Raw genomic sequence first — 23321 nt, forward strand, 5'->3', positions numbered from 1 at the left:
TATTTATGATAAGCAATAAGCTCAAAAAGATCAAAGAAATCCTAAAATCATTTTTCAAACCGAGCATCACCTCAAATTTCGCTTCAACTCACATACCGGGCAAGTTCTAGACACAAGTAAAATACATGGACTACACAAAAACCTCACCACACATGGAACATGACTCATTAAGGACGGTCACATTCCGACTCTCAAACAATGTAAGTATTCACGGACCAACAAGATATTAAGCATTAAGCACAAGGTGAATATAAGTTATGTAAACGAGACATAGGCACCACAAAACATGCTATCCAATTTAACAAGGCATCATCAATAATTTCAAATCATACAGAAGATACTACACATGCCAAAGCATAAATATGCTACTATCAAACAAGTCAAGGGCGCCTAGGTTCATCATTCTTGCTCCTTTTATTCCCTAAATTCCTAATCTACTCTAAAAATAAACAATTACTACCCGGTTCAAAATACATCCTATGGAAAAGAACTGAGGCACAAAGAAAAACCACAGGGGATTATTACTACCTAAAGAAAATTTACTAACTACTCAAGGCTACTACTCTATTTTTGTGCTTTTCTTTAGTTTTCTGTCAATCTCCTAATACTAACACTAATTTCAAGAATCAAATGAAAATCTTTTTGTATTTTTCTAAGGACCTTAATCCCTCGAGAGAACTGTCCAGGTAGTCCGTCGTCGGGAAAAGTCCTTTTTTTCATCTTTGATAAGGCTACTTACTACGACTACACACAAAAATGGACTGAGAGTTACTCCATATAGATGAATTTACTAACTATTACAGGCCATTAATCCAGTGAATTTTATAGCCCCCAACAGTATCAAAATCAACAAAAATTGTAACAGTTAAGTACATTCATCCACAAAAATATGGAAGGCTCAGTAGGCATGGTGTAAAGTAAAGTAGGGTGAGAAAAAACTCCCTCAAGTCAAGCTGGAAGGCTCCTCCTCAGTATGTGGAAGAGCATCAGCATCCATGACATTCATCATGGCCCCCTCTGGCCTAGCAATAGCATCCTCACGAATAGGGAGATCGGTCACAGTCCTATCAACACCAACTGGAGCTGAGTCTGTAGCGGGTGGTATAACAGCCTCAGTAGGCATGGTGTGTGGAACCTCAAGGACTATAGGATGAGCAGAGGTGGATGGTCCAGCGGTGGATGATGCAAGCAGTTGTGAGATCTCTATATTTGCACGTTGAACCAGAGCACGGAGGAGTAATGATACCTCCCTCATCATCATGGCCTGCTCAGCCTAGATTTGGCTTAGATCCGTACGAGTCTGACTCAACACATCTCTGATGGCACTCAACTCTGCACGAGTCGCTATCAACTCAGCTTTGTTTTCTTGAATATCAGCTTGCATCTCCTCAAACAACTGTTGAATGGTGAGCTTAGAAGACCTTCCCTTGTTCGGCTCTAGTACATGAGTAACATCATATGTTCTTGGAGCTTTAGCCTCAATGTCGTCATTCTCCTTGTCCCATAGTACTCCTATCTCTGTCAAGTAAGCCGATAGGGTATTTGCAAAGAACAACCTCCGCTTGTAGTTCATCCTGGTGTGCTGCATTTGGTCAAGCATGATGGCTCCCAAGTTGAGCGGTATCCCCTCCAATAAAGCATACAATACTAGTGCTCGGTGTCGAGGGACATCAGTTTTGTGTTGGCATGGAATCAGGCGGGTGCATATGAAATTTAGAACCATACGTGCTAACGCGCTCATGAATTCCTTGGCCAGAGAATGGTACTCCATACTCCCATGCTTCCAATTTGCATCCTTCCTGGTAGGGCATAGGACAGACCTAATGTGTGCATAATCTGGTGCTTTGCATAAGGAGTCAAACCTATCCGTTAGTGTGTGTGGCACCCCTAAAGATTATTCAGAGCTTCCGTTGAGACATTAATATACACCCCTCGTACTCTCACAATGCTGCCCCTGGAGTGATGCCAATTGGCGTAAAGCTCTATGACGATATTGAGGTTGGCCTTGCCGTGGCCCTTCAAGATAGGTCCCCATTGTTGCACCTCTCGAATTGATTTCATAAAATCTAGGCAATTTTTCTTAAGTGCTCCAATGTTGATTGGCTTTTCTGGAATGTACTTCTTTGAACCCGGTATCTTATTATAAGCTCGGAATGCCTTTTCACTAACAAAGTTCTTCTCCCAAGCAGCTCGGTCTATTGGTTCACCCTCATCTTCGTCACTCATGTCGACATGTGGAAGGTCATTATCCGAATCAGACTCGGACTCAGATTTTGCAGTAATCTTCTGCTTCCCTTTATCATTCGGGTCACTCTGCTTGGAGGATTTGCTCTGGTTCGGAACAGGTTCTCTGATCTCTATCCCTTTGCTTGGCGAATTTAATGATGTTGTCGTAACACCCCTCTTCACAGTCCTCCTGACTAATGGTTCCTCCTCTTCTTGATTTGATTCATCAATTAACTGCCTAATCGACAGTTCCTTCTCTTTCTCAGTCTTCTTCCTTTTGTTTTGTGGATTTGGAGCACCTGTTGCCTTTCTGGTAGGCTTTTTGTGCGGTTGCTTGTTATTATCTCTTTCTTGTTGCTTGGACGGTTTGCTCGTTGCCTCCATTTATGAACCTAAGTACCTGCAATGCAAAGAAGTCAACAATTAGCGTATAGAACAACAAAGTTCAGCTATAAAGCAGCTGTGCAATAGCTTGCACTTCCAATCATTCGCATAGTCATGCCATTCAGCACTTCATGAAACTATAGCCCATAGCTTTTAGCAAGGATCTGATAACTCTCTTCAAATTTACAAATAAGCATTGCGCTTTATAGATATCATTATGCACAGCATGAGGTTTAGCCGAGCAACGCTCACTAACCATGTTCAATTACACATAGCAGCACACTCGACCCCACACTTATTCTCACATCATATCAATATGCATAGAACTCACATAATTCAAATCGAGTAACACTTTACAATTCAAGACATCTAGCATGTGCCGGCTGTTCAATTTATTTAGACAATCTATCATAGGCTCAAAACATTCCGACAATGCTGTACACAATCAAGACAAACGACCCCACACTTATTCACTAGCATATACTAGTGTCGCTCGGTTACTCAGACTTCGCCGGCGCCTAAATTTACCTCACAGGCAATTCGTCGAACATGTGGTATGCAACAGATTTGCCTAGTGTTTTCTATCAGTCGGGTAATTCGACTACCCTCCCAAAATCAATGAGATGAAGGGAATTTTAGTTTATCATCTCGCAAGCATTACAACCAACAGGAACGACATCCCCAAGCCTCAAACTTTTTCAGTTCCCCTCTTAATCACATGTGTGATATTTAAATTTTTAAGACCTAACCTAGGAGAATTTATTTTTGGGTGGGGATGCTGTTGCTACCAGCGAGAGAGAGAAGAGAGGAGAATTAGGAGAAAGAAGAAAAAGAAAGAACGGGGAAGAAGATACATACTTGTCGTGTTTGGGGTGAGGCAGTGGTGGTGCGAGGGAGAGGAGTTGCAGTGGTTTCAAGTGATATGAGAGGGAGGGTCTGGGAAGAGGAAGTTTTGGGATGTTTAGGCTTGTGATGTGTTAAAATAAATATAACACTTACCTGTGCGTGTGAGCTTGGACGCGACGCATCCCAACTGCTTTCTCTAAAATTGTTTTGGATGCGGCTGTGGACGCTATGGGCAGACTTCACTGCCTTGTGCAGTTAGCCCGTCACTCTTTTTCCTACCGAGGGGGATGCGACGCATCCACCCTATTTTCCCATACCTATATTTTTTTATTTTTTTTATTTTTTTTTACATACATACAAGAACTAATTCCTAAAAAAAATGAACTAACTATGAAAACAAAAGACAGGGTTTGGGTTGCCTCCCAAAAAGCGCCTGATTTAACGTCGTCGCACGACGCAACACGTTCTTCACGCCTCCACCAAATCCATCGAGGTCTTGTGACGTGCAATGTCACCACCCCAATAGTGTTTTACTCTCTGGCCATTAACCAAGAATGTTGCATTGGAACTCGTATCACGCAATTTCACCGCCCCATGGGGTTTCACACTAACCATTTCAAACGGACCCGACCATCGAGATTTAAGCTTTTCGGGAAAAAGCTTTAGCCTCGAATTAAATAAGAGAACTTCTTGACCTGGCTCAAACTCACGATGTTGGATGTGCTTATCATGCCACCTCTTTGTCTTTTCTTTATACAATTTGGCATTTTCATACGCATGCAATCGAAATTCATCAAGCTCGTTGAGTTGTAGCAATCTCTTCTCACCGGCCAAGTCCCTCTCCATATTTAGCCTTTTAATCTCCCAATAGGCTTTGTGTTCAAGCTCAACGGGCAAGTGGCACGCCTTCCCATAAACCATCCTGTACGGAAAAGTACCTATGGGGGTCTTGTATGCAGTGCGATATGCCCATAATGCGTCATCCAGCTTCCCGGCCAAGTCCTTTCTATTCCCACTTACTGTTTACTCCAATATCTGCTTTACCTCTCTGTTGGAAACTTCTACTTGACCACTCGTTTGGGGATGATAGGTAGTGGAAACCTTGTGCTTAACTCCATACTTTGCAAGAACATTATTCAGCAATTTGTTACAAAAGTGAGTTCCCCCGTCGCTTATCAACACTCTTGGAGTCCCAAAATGTGTGAAGATGTGCTTCTTTACAAAGCTTACCCCTACCTTTGCGTCATTAGTAGGAAGAGAAATGGCCTCCACCCACTTAGAAACATAGTCGACCGCCACCAAGATGTACCTGTGCCCATTAGAATATGGGAACGGTCCCATGAAATCAATCCCCCAAACATCAAAAAGCTCTATTGCCAGAATATTTTGCAAGGGCATCTCGTGCTTCCTTGTGATAGTTCCGGTTCTTTGGCATCTGTCACAATTTTTAACAAAGGCATGTGCATCCTTAAACAATTTTGGCCAATAGAAACCTGATTGTAGCACTTTTTAGGCGGTTCTATCCCTGCCGTGATGACCTCCATATGGCGAAGCATGGCAGTCATGCAGTATAGCATTCATCTCTTCCTCAAGAACACACCTTCGCACCAACTGATCTGCGCACTGCCTATATAAGAATGGCTCATCCCACATGTAAAGCCTCACATCATGTAAGAATATTCTTCTATTATCAGGTGTCAATTCTAGTGGCGTCACCCCACTTGCAATAAAATTCACATAATCCACATACCATGGGGCTTCACCTGAGGTGACTGCTAATAACTGCTCATCAGAAAATATTTCTTTGATTGACCCTCTTTCAGCTACATGGTTCCGACTTTCTAATCTGGACAAGTGATCAACCACTTGATTTTCTGTCCCTTTTCGATCTCGGATCTCTAAGTCAAATTCTTGCAAGAGGAGGACCCAACGAATCAGCCTCGTCTTGGCATCTTTCTTTTCAAATAAGTATCTGATAGCTGAATGATCTATGTAGACGATGACTTTGGTTCCCACTAGATAGTATCTAAACTTGTCAAACGCCCACACCACTGCAATCAACTCTTTTTTAGTAACTGTATAATTCATCTGAGCTGGATTCATAGTTTTGCTCGCATAATAAATGGAGTGAAATATTTTGTCCCTCCTTTGCCCCAAAACAGCTCCGATTGCTATGTCACTTGCATCGCACATCAACTCAAATGGATGAGCCTAATCTGGGGAGATGATAATTGGTGCAGTCACCAACCTTCCCTTCATCTCCTCAAATGCTTTCAGACAGGCATCATCAAACTTGAAGGGGACATCTTTCTCAAGAAGCCTGCACAAAGGAGAAGAAATTTTTGAAAAATCTTTAATGCATGGCCCAAGAAACTACGAATGCCTTTGACAGATGTCAGTGGGGGAAATTTTTTAATCACCTCCACCTTCGCTTTGTCCACCTGCAAACCACTTTTGGACACATTATGCCCCAGGACTATACCATCACGTACCATGAAATGACACTTTTCCCAGATAAGCACCAAGTTCGTCTCTTCACACCTAGCAAGTACTTTATCAAGGTTCATTAAACAATTATCAAAAGAACATCCAAACACTGAAAAATCATCCATGAACACTTCTACAAATCTTTCAACCATGTCAGTAAAAATAGCCATCATACACCTTTGAAAAGTCGCAGGTGCATTACAAAGACCAAAGGGCATTCTCTTGAACGCATACGATCCATAAGGACACGTAAATGTAGTTTTCTCTTGGTTCTCTAGGGCTATAGCAATCTGATTATACCCTGAATAACCGTCCAGGAAACAGTAGTATTCCTGGCCAGCTAACCTATCAAGCATTTGGTCAATAAAGGGGAGGGGAAAGTGGTCTTTCCGGGTGGCATTGTTCAATTTTCTATAATCTATGCAAATTCTCCATCCAGTGACAGTTCTTGTAGGAATTAGGTCATTATTTTCATTACCTACTACAGTCATCCCCCCTTTCTTCCGCACACATTGAACGGGGCTTACCCATTTGCTATTAGAGATTGTAAATACAATACCTGCATCAAGCCACTTAATCACTTCTTTTCTTACCACCTCTTTCATGATTGGATTTAGTCGGCATTGTTGCTCTACACTTGGTTTGTGTCTGTCCTCCATGAGGATTTTATGCATGTAGAAAGCTGGACTAATGCCTTTAATGTCAGACATTGTCCACCCAATTGCTCGCTTGTGCTCATGTAGCACCCTCAATAGCTTTTCTTCATGCAATTTAGACAAGTGAGAAGAAACAATAACAGGCAAAGTGTCAGAACTACCCAAATAAGCATATTGAAGGTGAGGGGGTAGTGGTTTAAGCTCTAATTTTGGAGCTTCTTCAATTGACGGCTTTGGAGGAGGCCCACTTAGGGGCTCAAACGGGTGTATTCCTTGCATGTAAGCATATGATGCATCTAGGATATGCATCATCTCCTCAACCTCATCATCAATCATCAAGCTAGTGCTTTTTCTAGAGAGTCGTCTAGTGCTTTTCCTTGTTGATCACCCTCATAATCATTTTTTTCCTCTCTCACTTTAATTATTGCATCACCATTAGCCAATAGAGGTCGTCCCAATATGATTGGAACTTGTTCATCAGCCTCAAAATCTATAATAATGAAGTCAGCTGGTAAGATAAATTTCCCAATTTGCAGCAGCACATCTTTAATCACTCCTTCAGGGTAGGCTATGGACCTATCAACTAATTACAACATCACAGTGGTTGGTCTTAGAGCTCCCAGACCCAATTTCTTAAACAAGGACAATGGCATCAGATTTATGCTCGCCCCCAAATCACAAAGACCACGACCCACGTCAATATTACCGATTCGCACCGGGATTGTGAAGCTGCCAGGATCCTTAAACTTTTGAGGAAGCTTGTATTCGACCTTTGAAGTGCACTCCTCATTAAGTGCAACTATCTCGAACTCAGTCAATTTTCTCTTGTGAGCCACTATATCTTTTATGTACTTAGCATACTTTGGAATTTCACGAAGTACATCCACCAATGGAATATTTAATTGAACCTGACTCAACATAGAAAGAAATTTATTGAACATGCGATCGTCATTCTTTTTCTGCAATCTCTGGGGGAAAGGTGGTGGTGGCCTTGCAGCCTCCACTGGCTCTGAACTTGTATCATTTTTCTTTGAATCGTGTATTTCCTTAGGGGTCACCTCCCCCTCAGGTATAGGTTTGTCCTTTCGCTTATTTGGCACTTCCTCTAGTTCCCTCCCGTTTCTGAGTGTAACTGCATTAACTTGAGGGTTCTTCTCCGTATCACTGGGAAGAGAGCCTGTAGGTCTAGTATTTTGATTTGCTGCTAACTGCCCCATCTGACTCTCAAGATTTCTGAAATAGGTCCTGCACTGTTGATTGTCAAGCAACAACTTTTTTAGCAAGTCATTCGTACTCTCTTCTGTTTGTTAGGGTGGCTTCTTAGGCTGATTGAAATTTCTTTGAGGCCTATACTGATTCTGATTCTGTTGATTTCCGCCCCATGAGAAGTTCGGATGATTCCTCCGATTTGGATTGTAAGTGTTCCCATATTGTGCATGTTGATTCATCGGATCTCTGCTTTGTTGCCCCACATAATATATAGATTCAGGATTCGTGGGGCACATGTCATTCATATGACTGTCACTACATAGTTCACAGCAAATAGACATCTGTTGTACATGTTGCATCTGTTGTGTTTGTTGCATTGTCATTTTGTTCATCTGCTTTGCCAGCTTTGCAATATCTGCTCTCATGGATGAGAAGTCATAAATCTCAATCACCGCGGCTTCCTTCTGTTTAATTGCTCTTCTTGCGTCCCCATCTCCTTGCCAATTATGATCATTAGCAATGAAGTTATTTAGCAAGAGTTGAATTTCATTGCACGGCCTCGCCATGCAACTACCCCCACAAGATGAATCAAGATTCATCTTTGATGCCTCGTCTAGCCCATCAAAAAATTGTGACCCAATACCTCATCAGTCTGACAATGATGCGGGCAGTCTCTGAGTAGATTTTTGTATCTTTCCCAAGCTTGACGAAGTGTCTCGCTATCCCGTTGTTGGAACCCAAGCATTTGGCTCCTTAACGATTTTGTCTTCTTAGTAGGGAAAAACTTGATTAGGAATTTCCTTGCAAAATCACCCCAAGTGTGGATTGAGTTCGCGGGCTCCTTTTGCAACCATTCCTTAGCTTCCCCCAATAATGAAAAGGGAAATAGTGTCACCCTGACATATTCCTTGGAAATGTTCGGATAATTGTAAGTGTCCGTAATTTCCAAGAAGTTCTGAATGTGCTTCTGCGGGTCTTCATGAGATAGACCCACATATTGCCCTGTGGACTGAATCAGCTGCACCATGTACTGTTTGAGCTCAAAATGCCCCATGATATCAGGCTTCACGATAGCCTGAGTCATATTAGCAAGATTGGGCCTTGCGGCTTCTATCACCGGACGCTCTTCATTACCTGCCATCTCTATTAGTTGTGGCTGGACTACGATGTCCAACTCTCTTTCTTTTCTCGTTCTAGCTTCGACTTCCTTTCTCACTCTATGAAGTGTACGTTCAATTTTCGGATCAAAAGGAAGGAGGTTGTTTGCACTTCTACTCCTCCGCATTCAAGAGACGATCCTGCGTTGACACAAGCAAGGCAAACTGAAAATTAAAACTTGAACAAATAAGTAATAAAAGCTTAACTCAGTCAAGTAGCTAATTTCTAGATCCCCGACAACGGCGCCAAAAACTTGTTGCGACCAAACACACTCACGCAATTATACGTGGTCGTCAAGTAATATAGTAGTGAGTAGAGTATCGTTCCCCCGAAAACTTATGATTAACTTTTGACTAACTCAAACTCAAATAACTTATCGATTCAAGCGATTTCTCACAAAATAGATAATTTTCTAATTTACTACGTAAAAACTATCAAATAATGAAATACTAGAGATCAACCACAATACTTAAATGATTTCAAATAACAATCAATAGGAGATAATATTCCAGGGTCACGGGTTATCTAACAATCATGTTGCATTATTAGCTTAAAATAACTAATTGATTTATGGATTGTTGATTGACAGGGTTGATATTACTCATAAAAATCTGTCGAGTTCTTACTCGCCTATTCAAGCTAACTTAATGCCTATATGACTATGGAATAAGATTAACAAGAATGCATTTACACTTCCTGTATTTCAACCGAGCAAGACAATTAGGTATATTTCTATCCTAATTGCGAATTCGTTCCCAGATGCCCGGGTTCAAGAACTTGCTTTATTTAATTCTATATGCAATCTAGAATTCCCACTTTCGAGTTCAACTCTAGATTCGTAGATAGTAATTCATTGTTAGCTACTCAGCAAATTAATTAAAATAGTATTAAATAAACAACCCAATATGATAAAATCAACTTTGTCAAATTAAACTTCAAACGTCAACATTCATGTATACCCATGACCCTAGAATAATAGGGTTCTTAGCCACTCATGTTCATGCAATCATCAAAAAATTTGCAAGAGTGCATAAAAATCAATAAAAGAAGGAAAAATAATAACTCAAGATGAATTCCGTGGTTCCCAAGCTTTGTTGTGGCTTTTTCCCCCTTCCCAATATGTTAGATGACCTAAAAGAGGCGTTTTTGGCTTATATATTGCATACAAAAGTCGTGGGCCAAAGTTCTCCTATTTCTAATCCATATCAGCTTCAGGGATTGATGCTGGGGTAGATGAGTCGCATCCACCTCGTCCTCCACTTCTCAGCTTCGCATGATAGGGTGGATGCTTCGCATCCACCCTTTGTTCCTCCATCTCAGCTTTGCCCAGGTGTGGATGCTAAGGCGGATGCTATGGGCCGACTTCACTGCTAAGGGTGCACGAAATCTGATTTTTTTTCTAGATTGGATGCCACGCATCCAACCCCTCTTCCTCTAGCTAGAGCACCTTTTCTTCATAACTTTGCACTCCAAACACCCTAAATCATCACACACAACTCAATTATTCATAAAACCAATAATTAAACCATGTTGGGTATTTTAAAAATCAAATAGCATCAAAAAGAGGTTAAAACATGGGTAAAGTAACATCAATACATATCGAAATATGCCCAACATCAATCAGGGCTAATACTGATAAAATGACCGGAGGGGTCATTACATCCTCCCCCTTTTAAAACAATCATTTGTCCTCGAACGAGCATAAAAACATACCTGAAGTGGTGAAAAGATGAGGGTAACGGCTGCACATATCGTGCTCGGTCTCCCAAGTCGCCTCCTCGACTGGCTGGCCCGTCCACTGAACTTTTACTGAAGAAATGTTCTTTGACCTCAACTTTCGAACCTGCCTGTCCAAAAATGGCCACCGGCTCCTCAACATAGGACAAGTCCTTATCCAACTGGACTGATCTGAAACTAACAAATGAGAGGGATCGCCGTGATACTTTAGGAGCATAGAAATATGGAATATTGGGTGAACTCCTACTAAACTATGAGGCAAGGCAAGCTCATAAGCAACCTCCCCAACTCGCCGCAGTACCTCGAATGAGCCAATAAACACTAGGGTCAGCATGCCCTTCTTCCAGGTCCTCATAACACCCTTCACGGGCGACAACAGGAGCAAGACCCACTCCCCAACCATGAATGCAACATCGCGAACCTTCCGATCCATATAACTCTTCTGTTTGAACTGGGCTGTGCGAAGTCGATCCTGAATTACCTTAACCTTCTCTAAATCATCTAGAACCAAGTCTGTACCCTATAGCCTAGCCTCGCCCGGATTGAACCAACCCACTAGAGACCGACAACCTCTACCATACAAAGCATCATACGGGGCCTTCTGAATGCTTGACTGATAACTGTTGTTGTAAGCAAACTCCGCAAGTGGCAAGAACCCTAAAACATCATCGCACATGCACGGAGCATATCCTCCAATATCTGAATAGTGCTCTCAGAATGTCCGTCCGTGTGAGGGTGAAATATTGTTCTCAACGCAACCCGAGTACCTAACTCATGCTTTATGTCCCTCCAAAATTGTGATGTAAACTGCGTACCCCGGACAGAGATGAGTAATACCGGCATGCCATGAAGCCTGATAATCGCGCAGATATAAACTCGAGCCAGCTGCTCAGAAGAATAATAGTCATCACTGGAATGAAATAAGCCGACTTGGTCAACTTATCCATAATCACCCAAACTGCATCAAACATCCTCTGAGTCTGTGGGAGCCCAACAATGAAATCCATAGTGATCCGCTCCCATTTCCACTCTAGAATCTCTAGCTTCTAAAGCAATCCACCTGGCCGCTGATGCTCACACTTCACCTGCTGCAATTTAGGCACCGAGCTACATACTCTACTATGTCATTCTTCATTCTCCTCCACCAATAATGCTGCCTTAAGTCCTGATACATCTTCGCGGCACTGTCATCTCCAATAGTAACCTTCTTAGCATCGATGTGTTTAACTGTGTCCTTAAGGACAAGTAGATGGGGGTCATCATACTGACGCTCCCTGATACGATCATAAAGAGAAGACTGAGAAACTACACAAGCCAAAACTTGACTCAGCTCAGAAATATCCAATCTAACGAACTGGTTGGCTAAGTCCTGAACATCCAATGCCAATGGCCTCCTTGCTGCTGGTAGATATGCTAAGCTACCCAAACTCTCCGCCCTGTGACTCAAGGCATCGGCCACCACATTGGCCTTCCTAAGGTGATATAGAATAGTGATATCATAGTCCTTAAGTAGCTCTAACCACTTCCGCTGACGCAAGTTAAAATCCTTCTATTTGAACATATGCTACAGACTCCGGTGATTGGTGTAGATCTCACAAGGAAAACCTTACAAATAGTCCCTCAAATCATCAAGGCATGAACAATAGTTGCTAACTCAAGGTCGTGGACAGGATAGTTCATTTCATGCACCTTCAGCTATCTAGACGCGTAGGCAATCACCCTATCATCCTGCATTAACACTGCGCTGAGACCCATCTGCGATGCATCATAATATACAGTATAAGACCCCAAACCTGTAGGCAATACCAATCTGGGGCTGTAGTCAAAGTTGTCTTGAGCTTTTGAAAGCTCTCCTCATACCCCTCTGTCCACCTGAACGGATCACCCTTATGGGTCAGCCTGGTCATAGGTGCTGCAATAGATGAGAAACCCTCTACAAATCGACAGTAATACCCCGCCAAACCAAGGAAACTCTGGATCTTCGTAGCTGAGGACGATCTGGGCCAACTCTACACTACTTCAACATTCTTCGGATCCACCTTAATCCCCTCACTCGACACTACGTGACCCAAAAATGCCACTGAATCTAGCCAAAACTCACACTTTGAGAATTTCGCATATAACTTCTATTCTCTGAAGGTCTGAAGCACATTCCTCAGGTGCTGCTCATGATCCTCCCGACTTTGGGAGTACACCAGAATGTTGTCAATAAACATAATGACTGATCAGTCAAGATAGGGATGGTATACACTGTGCATCAAATGCATGAATGCTGCTGGGGCATTGGTCTGCCCAAATGACATCACAAGGAACTCGTACTGACCATACCGAGTCCTGAAAGCAGTCGTTGCGATATCTGGCTCCCAAATCTTCAACTAATGATAGCCTGAATGCAAGTCAATCTTGGAAAACACTTTGGCACCCTATAACTGATCAAATAGGTCATCAATACGAGGTAATGGATACCTGTTCTTTACTGTAACTTTGTTCATCTGGATATAATAAATGCAGATACGCAGAGAACCATCCTTCTTCCTCACAAACTAGACTGGAGCACCCCAGGGTGACACACTGGGCCGAATGAAGCCCTTATCAAGCAACTTCTATAACTGTTCCTTTAACTCCTTCAACTCAGGCAGAGCCATACGATATGGAGGAATAGAGATGGGCTGAGTGCCCGATAACAAGTCAATACCAAAGTAAATATCCCTGTTAGGCGGCATGCCCGGAAGATCTACTGGAAATACATTTGGATAATCCCTCACCACCGGAACTGACATAATTGTAGGAGTATCAACACTGGCATCTCTCATATAAGCTAGATACGAGTCACACCCCTTCTCGACCATTCGGTGATCCTTTAGAAATGAAATATCTCTACTAGGAGTATAATCTAAGGTACCTTTCCACTATAACCGTGGTAATCTTAGCATAGCCAGCATCATAGTCTTGGCGTGACAATCAAGAATATCATAATGGGGAGACAACCAGTCCATGCCCATAATAATATCAAAATCTACCATACTGAGCAATAATAAATCGGCTTTCGTCTCAAAACTACTAAGAACAACCAAACACGACCGATACACACAGTCAACAATAATAAAATCACCCACAGGTGTAGACACATAAATAGGAAAACTCAAACAATCACGTGATACAACAAAATAAGATGACACATAGGAATAAGAGGAGCCTGGATCAAATAAGACTGATGCATCTCTATGACATACCGGAACAATACCTATAGTGACAGATTCGGATGTAACAGCCTCCGTAAGAGCAGAAAGAGCATAATATCTGGCATGGCCTCCCCCTCTAGGGCGACCTCTACTTGCCCGACCTCCACCTTGAGCTGGTTGAGCAGGAGAAATGGAAGCTGGTGCTGTAACCATAGCCTGAGGACCCGGTGAAGTACGCGGTGCCTGAGTAGTCTGTGGAGTGCACCCCTATCGAGTCTAGGGCAATCCCTCATCACATGACGAGTGTCACCACACTCAAAATAGGCTCTCTAAGGATGTGGCTGGCTGTTGGGGCTTGTTCGGGCGTGATCGGCAGGACTGACCGTTGAAAGCACCCCGTGTAGGAGGTGCACTAGACAATGGTGGTGCATAATAGGGAGCCTGGAGCCTAGGAGTGGCCGGAAAACTGCTGGCAGCTGGAAGTGATGAATTAACAGGGCGACTCACATAGCCCCTACCATGACAAGATGCAATTGGGGCACGAGTACCACTATAAGTGCCAGACTTCCGAGACCTCTTGGCTTCTCTATCCTCTCTCTCCCAAATCAACATACCTTCCAATCTCCTATAAATCCCCACTACCTGCTGGTATGTGATGTCCATATCCAACTCTCGGGCCATGCTAAATCTGATACTGGGGTTGAGCCCTTCGATAAATCGATGGACCCTGTCTCAAACTATAGCAACCAAGGCTAGTGCATGCCTAGCCAAATCACTAAATCGGACCGCATACTCTGATGCACTCATAAAACCCTGGCGCAACTTCTCAAACTCTGCACACCATGCAACTCTAAGACTCTGGGGAACATACTCCCTCAAGAACATATCCGAGAACTTATTTCATTTGAGTGCAGCTACCTCAGCCGGACTACCCAACTCATATGCACGCCACCATTAATAGGACGCTCCTCTAAGCTGGAACGTAGTGAAAGAAACCCCACTCGAATTCTCTACAACCATAATACGGAAAATACAGTATCCTCAAGAAAATCCTGGGCATCCTCTAATGCCAAACCTTTGAAAGTAGGAGGGAGGTACTGCTTGTACCTCTCGAGCCTACGTTGTTCCTCCTCAGAAACTGCTGCCTACCCTTGGGGTGAACTGGGGTTACCGGCTGAACTGGTATGATCTCTGGAACCTGCTCGACCTGAACTTGCTGCTCTGGGGTACGGGCGGCGGGAGTCTGTGCTCCCCCCCTAAACTTGCTGCTAGTGGGATCAACCATGCCTGAGCCAAAGTGTCGAACATCCTCAGAAACTGTGCAAGGGTCTCCTGAAGAGCTGGTGTAGTACATGTCTCAGGTGCCTACACTCAAACTGGAGCTACTGGTAGCTCCTTTGTAGCAGCTCGTACGGGTGCTCTGGATACACCATGTGGATGTCCTCGGCCTCTACCCCGGCCCAGTCCTCTCGTGACTCTAGCAGGGGGCGCGGGTGTCTGGTCATCTGATCCAGTTATACGTGTCCTCACCATCTATGAGAGAATAGAAAGACAAAAGTTCAGAATCCCAAAGTCAAGAAATTTCGCACGACAAGGAATCAAAGAAGTGAAACTTTTTCATAACATATCCATAGCCTATCGAAGATAAGTACATACGTATTCATACCGATCTGTGAGACACTACTAAACCTGTTTGTGATTCATAACACCTATGAACCTAGAGCTCTGATACCAACTTTTCATGACCCAACTTTCCACTCCGTAAGATGTCGTGACGCCACCTAGTCTCTAAGACTAGGTAAGCACAACAATTGCAAAATAACTAAAATAATAACAGATATAAAAACCATACTTCACCGATATATATAATACTGAAAAATGCCACTTGGCATATACAAGTAAATCAACCACTTGAGTATTAAAAACTCCCCAAAACCCGGTAGTCATAAGCCACAAGCTCTGAGAAATGAACTAAGTATCTCTATACATCAACATCTAAGAGAATAAAGACAATATAAGGATAGAGGGGGACTCCGAGATCTGCGGACGCTGGCAGATATACCTTGAAGTCTCCACATAGTCATTACTCACTAATATCGGGGGTGGTAGGAGGTACCTGGATCTGCACACAAAATAAGTGCAGAAGAGTAGTATGAGTACACCACAACAGTACCCAGTAAGTGCCAAGCCTAATCTTGGTAGAGTAGTGACGAGGTCAAGTCAGGACCCTACTGGAATATAATAATAAAGACAGAAGATATAGTAATATAATGAAAAGACTGAGAATTTAACAGTGAGAAGTTACAGAAAGGTATCAACAAAGAACATAGAGATAAACAACAGGGGTTCTCCCGAGGTACCACCTCGTAGTCCCAAAAGTAAATATGCAATAGGGGAGCTCCTGAGGTACCGCCTCATAGTCCCAAAAGTAAATATGCAACAGGAAAGCTCCCGAGGTACCGTCTCATAGTCCCAAAGTAAATACACATCTCGTAACTGATGGAACAACGAATTCACAACAAGAAATCATACAGTTAAAGACAAAATACAAAAATCAAGGAAAAATAGAAATTCAACTAAGCATGCTGCACATATTTCAAATAAGCATTTAAGACACGTAGACATGCGATATTAGGCTAAACAGGATAACTACACATGCTGGGACAACTCATTTAAGATTATAACAGGTTACTATTTAGTAAAAATTGGATTTCCGACAATTAGCCCGTGTACGCACTCATCACCTCGCGTACACGGAACTCACATATCACAAATTGTTACAACAGTACCAAATCCTAAAAGGATTTTCCCCACCCAAGGTTAGGCAAGTCACTTACCTCGAACGAAGCTCAATCAGTCAATAAGAATGTCTTTTCATCAACTTTCCGACTCCGAATGGCCCTAATCTAACTAAAAGAAATTTCATACTATAAATATAACTATAAGAAACTAATCTAATTAATGAAATCAATACTTTCACAAGAAATTAGAAAATCTTCACAAAAAGTTGACCTGGGACCACGTCACGGAATCGTGTAAAAATCACACTCCAAACACCCATTTAACCACCAGTCCACCCATACCGAAATTACTCAAATACGATACCAAAATCTTGATCATAACCTCAAAAATTAGCCTAAGAGCTCCCAAATATCGCCTTCCACCGAGCTCCCAAATCAATTTTTGTGTTATGAAATCGAAACCCTCATTTTTGAACATTTAAGTCTACCCATGTGTTTACACTATACGATAGCGGAACATCTCATGCGATCGCATAGAACAAAGTAAGTTGTCCCCAACAAAAGGATTACACGAACGCAGAATACTAGTCGCGAATGCGGACCACTGCCCTGCCAAGCTACACTATCACATAACACTACACGCGACCGCATAGAGTAAATCCTTCAACTGCCCAGGTCCTCTCTTCTTTACTGCGAATACGGAAAGGGTCATGTGTTCGCGATTTATTGGCCATCCAAACTTTGCGATCGCGTATCAACACATGCGATCGCATAGAACAACAAATATGACTTCCATAATGCAAGGCTACAAGATCGCGTCCCATCTTACGCGATCACAAAAGAGGAAACCAAAATTACATCCGAAGCCACCCGGGATTGTCTCTGTGTCATGCTGTTCTGGATTGTCACGCTAAGGTCATGACGTTGGCGATGCCGGGGTTGCCATGGATTGAGTGGCGAGGTTCTCTAGACTTCATTTCCAGTAGGGTGATTTCATACTTGAAGGCACAGTGGATGGTTGAGAAGGGTTTTCTATCTTATTTGGCCTTTGTGAGGGATCTTAGTGGAGAGATCCCTACTTTTGATTCTGTTCCGGTGGTGAGAGATTTCCTGGATGTGTTTCCTGTAGACCTGTCGGGCATGACGCCCGACAGGATATTGACTTGGTGCCGGGCACTCAGCCCATTTCTATTCCTTTGTACTGTATGGCGCTGGCTGAGTTAAAAGGGTTGAAGGAACTGCTTCTGGAACTCTTTGATAAGGGGTTTATTAGGCCTAGTTTGTGGCCTTGGGGTGCACCGGTTCTATTTGTGAAGAATAAGGATAGTACCATGAGCATGTTCATTGATTATAGGCGGTTGAACAAAGTCTCAATCAAGAACAAGTAACCTTTGCCGTGTATTGATGATCTATTTGACCAGCTTCAGGGAGCTAGGGTGTTCTGCAAGTTTGATATGAGGTCAAGGTATCGCTAGTTGATGATTCGGGACTCGGATATTCTTAAGACATCTTTCAGGACCCGTTATGGTCATTATGAGTTCCTTATGATGTATTTTAGGCTGACCAACGCCCAACAACGTTCATGCATCTGATGAACAGTGTATTTCAACCTTCTCTCGACTCGTTTGTTATTGTATTCATTGATGATATCCTGGTGTAATCTCGTGGCTTGGAGGAGCATGCCAAACATTGTAGGGTTGTGTTACAGCGGTTGAGGAAGGAGAAGCTTTAAGACAAATTCTCCAAGTGTGAGTTGTGGCTTAGTTTAGTGGTGTTCTTGGGGCACGTGGTGTCCCGTGAGGGTATTCAGGTGGATCCGAAGAAGATAAAGGCGGTTCAGAGTTGGCCCAAACCGTCCTCAGCTACAGCGATTCAGAGCTTTCTTACTTTGGATGGATATTACCATCGATTCGTGTAGGGTTTCTCGTCTATTGCATCGCCCTTGACCAAATTGACCATAGCTCAAGACTGCTTTGACCACAGCTCCAGTTCTAGTTCTACCATCAACTTCTGGTTCTTATACAGTATATTGTGATACTTCTCGGATCGGTATTGGGTGTGTTTTGATGCATGAGGGTAGTGACATTGCTTATGCTTCGTGCCAGTTGGAGCCCCATTAGAAGAACTACCCTGTTCATGATTTGGAGTTGGCTGCCATTGTTCATGCATTGATGATTTGGAGGCACTATCTCTATGGTGTGTCTTGTGAGGTGTTTACTGATCATCGTAGCCTCCAGCCCTTGTTCAAATAGAAGGATCTAAATTTGAGGCAGCGAAGGTGATTGGAGCTGCTAAAGGACTATGATATTACTATTCAGTATTATCCGGGAAAGGCCAATATGGTGGCCGATGCTTTGAGTAGGAAGGCAGTGAGTATGGGTAGTCTTGCATTCATTCTTGTTGGTGAGAGACCTCTTGTAGTCAATGTTCAGGCCTTGGCCAACCGGTTCATGAGATTAGATGTTTCAGAGCCCAGTCGGGTTTTAGCCTGTGTGGTATCTCAGTCTTCCTTATTTGATCGCATCAGAGAGCGCCCGTATGATGATCCTCATTTGCTTGTCCTTAAGGAAAAGGTTTAGCACTGTGATGCTAGAGATGTGACTATTGGAGATGATGGTGTGTTCAAGATGCAGGGCCGGATTTGTGTGTCTGATGTGGATGGGCTATAGGAGTCGATTCTTGAGGAGGCCCACAGCAAGCGGTATTCCATTCATTTGGGTGCCACGAAGATGCACCAAGATTTGAGATAGCACTATTGGTGCTGAAGAATGAAAAAGGATATAGTTGGGTTTGTAGTTTGGTGTCTCAACTGTCAGCAGGTAAAATATGAGCATCAGATACCGAGTGGCTTGCTTCATAGGATAGAGATTCCGGAGTGGAAATAGGAGCGGATCACCATGGGTTTCGTAGTTGGGCTCTCACGGACTTTGAGGAAGTTCGATGCTATTCGAATGATTGTAGATTGCCTGACCAAGTCCCCGCACTCCTTTCTAGTGGGTACTACTTATTATTCAGATAGGTTGACTGAGATTTATATCAGAGAGATTGTTCGCCTTCACGGTGTTCCAATTTTTGTTATTTCAGATAGAGGCACGTAGTTTACATCGCAGTTTTAGAGAGCCGTGCAGTGAGAGTTGGGCACTCAGGTGGAGTTGAGTACATGATTTCACCCTCAGACCGTCGGACAGTCCGAGCGCACTATTCAGGTATTGGAGGACATGCTACACCTTTGTGTCATTGATTACGGGGGTTCATGGGACCAGTTTCTGCCGCTTATAGCGTTTTCTTACAACAACAGCTATCAGTCGAGCATTCAGATGGCTCCGTATGAGGATGTATATGGGAGGCGATATAGATCTCTGGTGGGTTGTTTGAGCCCGGTGAGGTTAGGTTATTGTGTACTTACTTGGTTCAGGATGCTTTGGACAAGGTTAAATAGATTCAGGAGCGGCTTTGCGCGGCGCAGTCTAGATAGAAGAGTTATGCCCACATGAAGGTCCGTCATGTTTCTTACATGGTTGGGGAGAAGGTTCTACTGAAGGTTTCAGCCATGAGAGGAGTTATGAGATTCGGGAAGAAGTGCAAGTTGAGCCCTCGGTTCATTGGCCGTTTTGAGTTACTTCAAAGGATTGGGGAGGTGGCTTACAAGCTTGCCTTGCCACCTAGTTTATGGAGTGTGCATACAGTATTTCATGTTTTTATGCTCCGGAAATATATCGGCGATCTGTATCATGTTTTGGATTTCAGCACGGTTCAGTTAGAGGGTGATATGACTTATGATGTGGAGCCGATGGCCATTTTGGATCGGCATGTTCGAAAGTTGAGGTCAACATGAGATGGATCGCTGACATACTTCCGGAGCATAGAAACATGAAATACTGGATGCACACTCGACAAACTAGGTGGTAAGGCAAGCTTGTAAGCCACCTCCCCAATCCTCTGATGTACTTCAAATGGCCCAATAAACCGAGGGCTCAACTTGCCCTTCTTCCCGAACCTCATAACACCCTTCATGGGTGAAACCTTCAGCAGAACCTTCTCCCCAACCATCTAGGCAACATCACAGACCTTCCTATCAACATAGTTCTTCTGTCTAAATTGCACCGTGCGAAGCCGATCCTGAATCAATTTAACCTTGTCCAAAGCATCCTGAACCAAGCCAGTACCCAATAGCCTAGCCTCACCCGACTCAAACCAACCCACCGGAGATCTACACCGCCTACCATACAAAGCCTCATGTGGAGCCATCTGAATGCTCGACTAGTAACTGTTGTTGTAGGAAAACTCTGCAAGCGGCAGAAACTCATCCCATGAACCCCTGAAATCAATGACACAAACGCGTAGCATGTCCTCCAATATCTGAATACTTCGGTTGGGTTGTCTATCCGTCTGAGAGTGAAATGTTGTACTCAACTCAACCCGGGTGCCCAACTCTCGCTGCATGGCTCTCCAAAACTGTGATGTAAACTGCGTGCCCCGATCTGAAATGATGGACACTAGCACACTGTGAAGGCGAACAATCTCTCGAATGTAAATCTCAGCCAACCGCTCCGAAGAGTAAGTAGTACCAACTGGAATGAAGCGTGCGGACTTGGTCAGCCGATCCATAATCACCCAAATAGCATCGAACTTCCTCAAAGTCCGTGGGAGCCCAACTACGAAATCCATGGTGATCCGCTCCCACTTCCACTCTGGAATCTCTATCCTCTGAAGTAATCCACCCGGTCTCTGATGCTCATATTACACCTGCTGATAGTTAAGGCACTGAGCTACAAATCCCACTATATCCTTCTTCATCCTTCTCCACCAATAATGATGTCTCAAGTCCTGGTACATCTTCATGGAACCCGGATGAATGGAATACCGCGAGCTGTGGGCCTCCTCAAGAATAAACTCACATAACCCATTTACATTGGGCACACACATCCGGACCTGCATCCTCAACACCCCATTACCTCCAATAGTAACATCTCTGGCATCATCGTGTTGAACCTTGTCCTTGAGGACAAGCAAATGAGGATCATCATACTATCGCTCTCTAATGTGATCAAATAAGCAAGATCGAGAAACCACACAGGCTAGAACTCGACTAGGATCCGAAACATCTAATCTCACGAGTTGGTTGGCCAAATCCTGAACATCAACTGCAAGAGGTCTCTCACCAACAGGAATGAATGCAAGGTTACCTATACTCACTGCCTTACTACTCAAGGCATCGACCACCACATTGGCCTTCCCTAGATGATACAGAATAGTAATATCATAGTCCTTTAGTAGCTCCAACTATCTCTGTTGCCTCAAATTTAGATCCTTCTATTTGAACAAGTGCTGGAGGTTCCGATGATACATAAATACCTCACAAGACACACCATAGAGATAGTGCCTCCAAATCTTCAATGCATGAACAATGGCAGCAAGCTCCAAAACATGAATAGGGTAGTTCTTCTCATGAGGCTTCAACAGGCGTGAAGCATAAGCAATCATTCTACCCTCCTGCATCAAAACATACCCGATATTGATCCGAGAAACATCACAATACATTGTATATAGAGCAGAAACTGAAGTAGAATTAGAACTGGAGTTGTGGTCAAGGTAGTATTTAGCCTCTGAAAGCTCTCCACACACTCATACGACCACCTGAAAGGAGCACCCTTTTGGGTCAATTTGGTCAAGGGCGATGCAATAGACGATAAACCTTGCACGAAGCGACGATAATAACTAGCCAAACCAAGAAAGCTCCCAATCTTCGCATCTGAGGACGTCCTGGGCCAACTCTGAAATGCCACTGAACTAAGCCAGAACTCACACTTGGAGAACTTGGCATCAAGCTTCTCCTCACTCAATCACTGCAACACAATCCTCAAATGCTGGGCATGCTCCTTCTGGAAACGAGAGTACACCAGGATATCATCAATGAATACTATGACAAACGAGTTGAGATAAGGCTAAAATACATTGTTCATCAGATGCATGAACGCTATTGGGGCGTTGGTCAGCATAAAAGACATCACAAGGAACTCATAATGACCATAACGAGTCCTAAAAATTGTCTTAAGAATATCCGAGTCCCGAATCTTCAACTAGTGATACCCAGACCTCAAATCAATCTTGGAGAACACTCTCGCTCCCTGAAGCAGGTCAAACAGATCATCAATACACGACAAATGATACTTGTTCTTAATTGAGACTTTGTTCAGCTGCCTATAATCAATGAATATTCACATGGTACCATCCTTCTTCTTCACAAATAGAACCTGTGCACCCCAAGGAGACACACTAGGCCTAATAAACCCCTTATCAAGAGGAATAGAAATGGGCTGAGTGCCCGGCACCAAGTCAATACCAAAGTCAATATCCCTGTTAGGCAGCATGCCTGGCATGTCTGCGAGAAACACATCCAGAAAATCTCGTACCACCAGAATGGAATCAATAGTAGGAGTATCAGCACCAACATACCTCGCAAAGGTCAAATAAGATAAACAACCCTTCCCAACCATTCACCGGGCCTTCAAGTATGAAATCACTCTGCTGGGGTCTAGAGATCCTCTCCACTCGATCCTTAACCGAGGCATCGCCAATGTCATTGTCTTAGCGTGACAATCCAAAATAGCATGACATGGAGACAACCAATCCATACCCAAGATCACGTTAAACTCTAGTCTCCAATCCCAATATTAATTATGCGTGACCGGTAT

Source organism: Nicotiana tabacum, chromosome 14 (assembly GCF_000715075.1).
Source record: "Nicotiana tabacum cultivar K326 chromosome 14, ASM71507v2, whole genome shotgun sequence".
Classification (NCBI taxonomy): Eukaryota; Viridiplantae; Streptophyta; class Magnoliopsida; order Solanales; family Solanaceae; genus Nicotiana; species Nicotiana tabacum.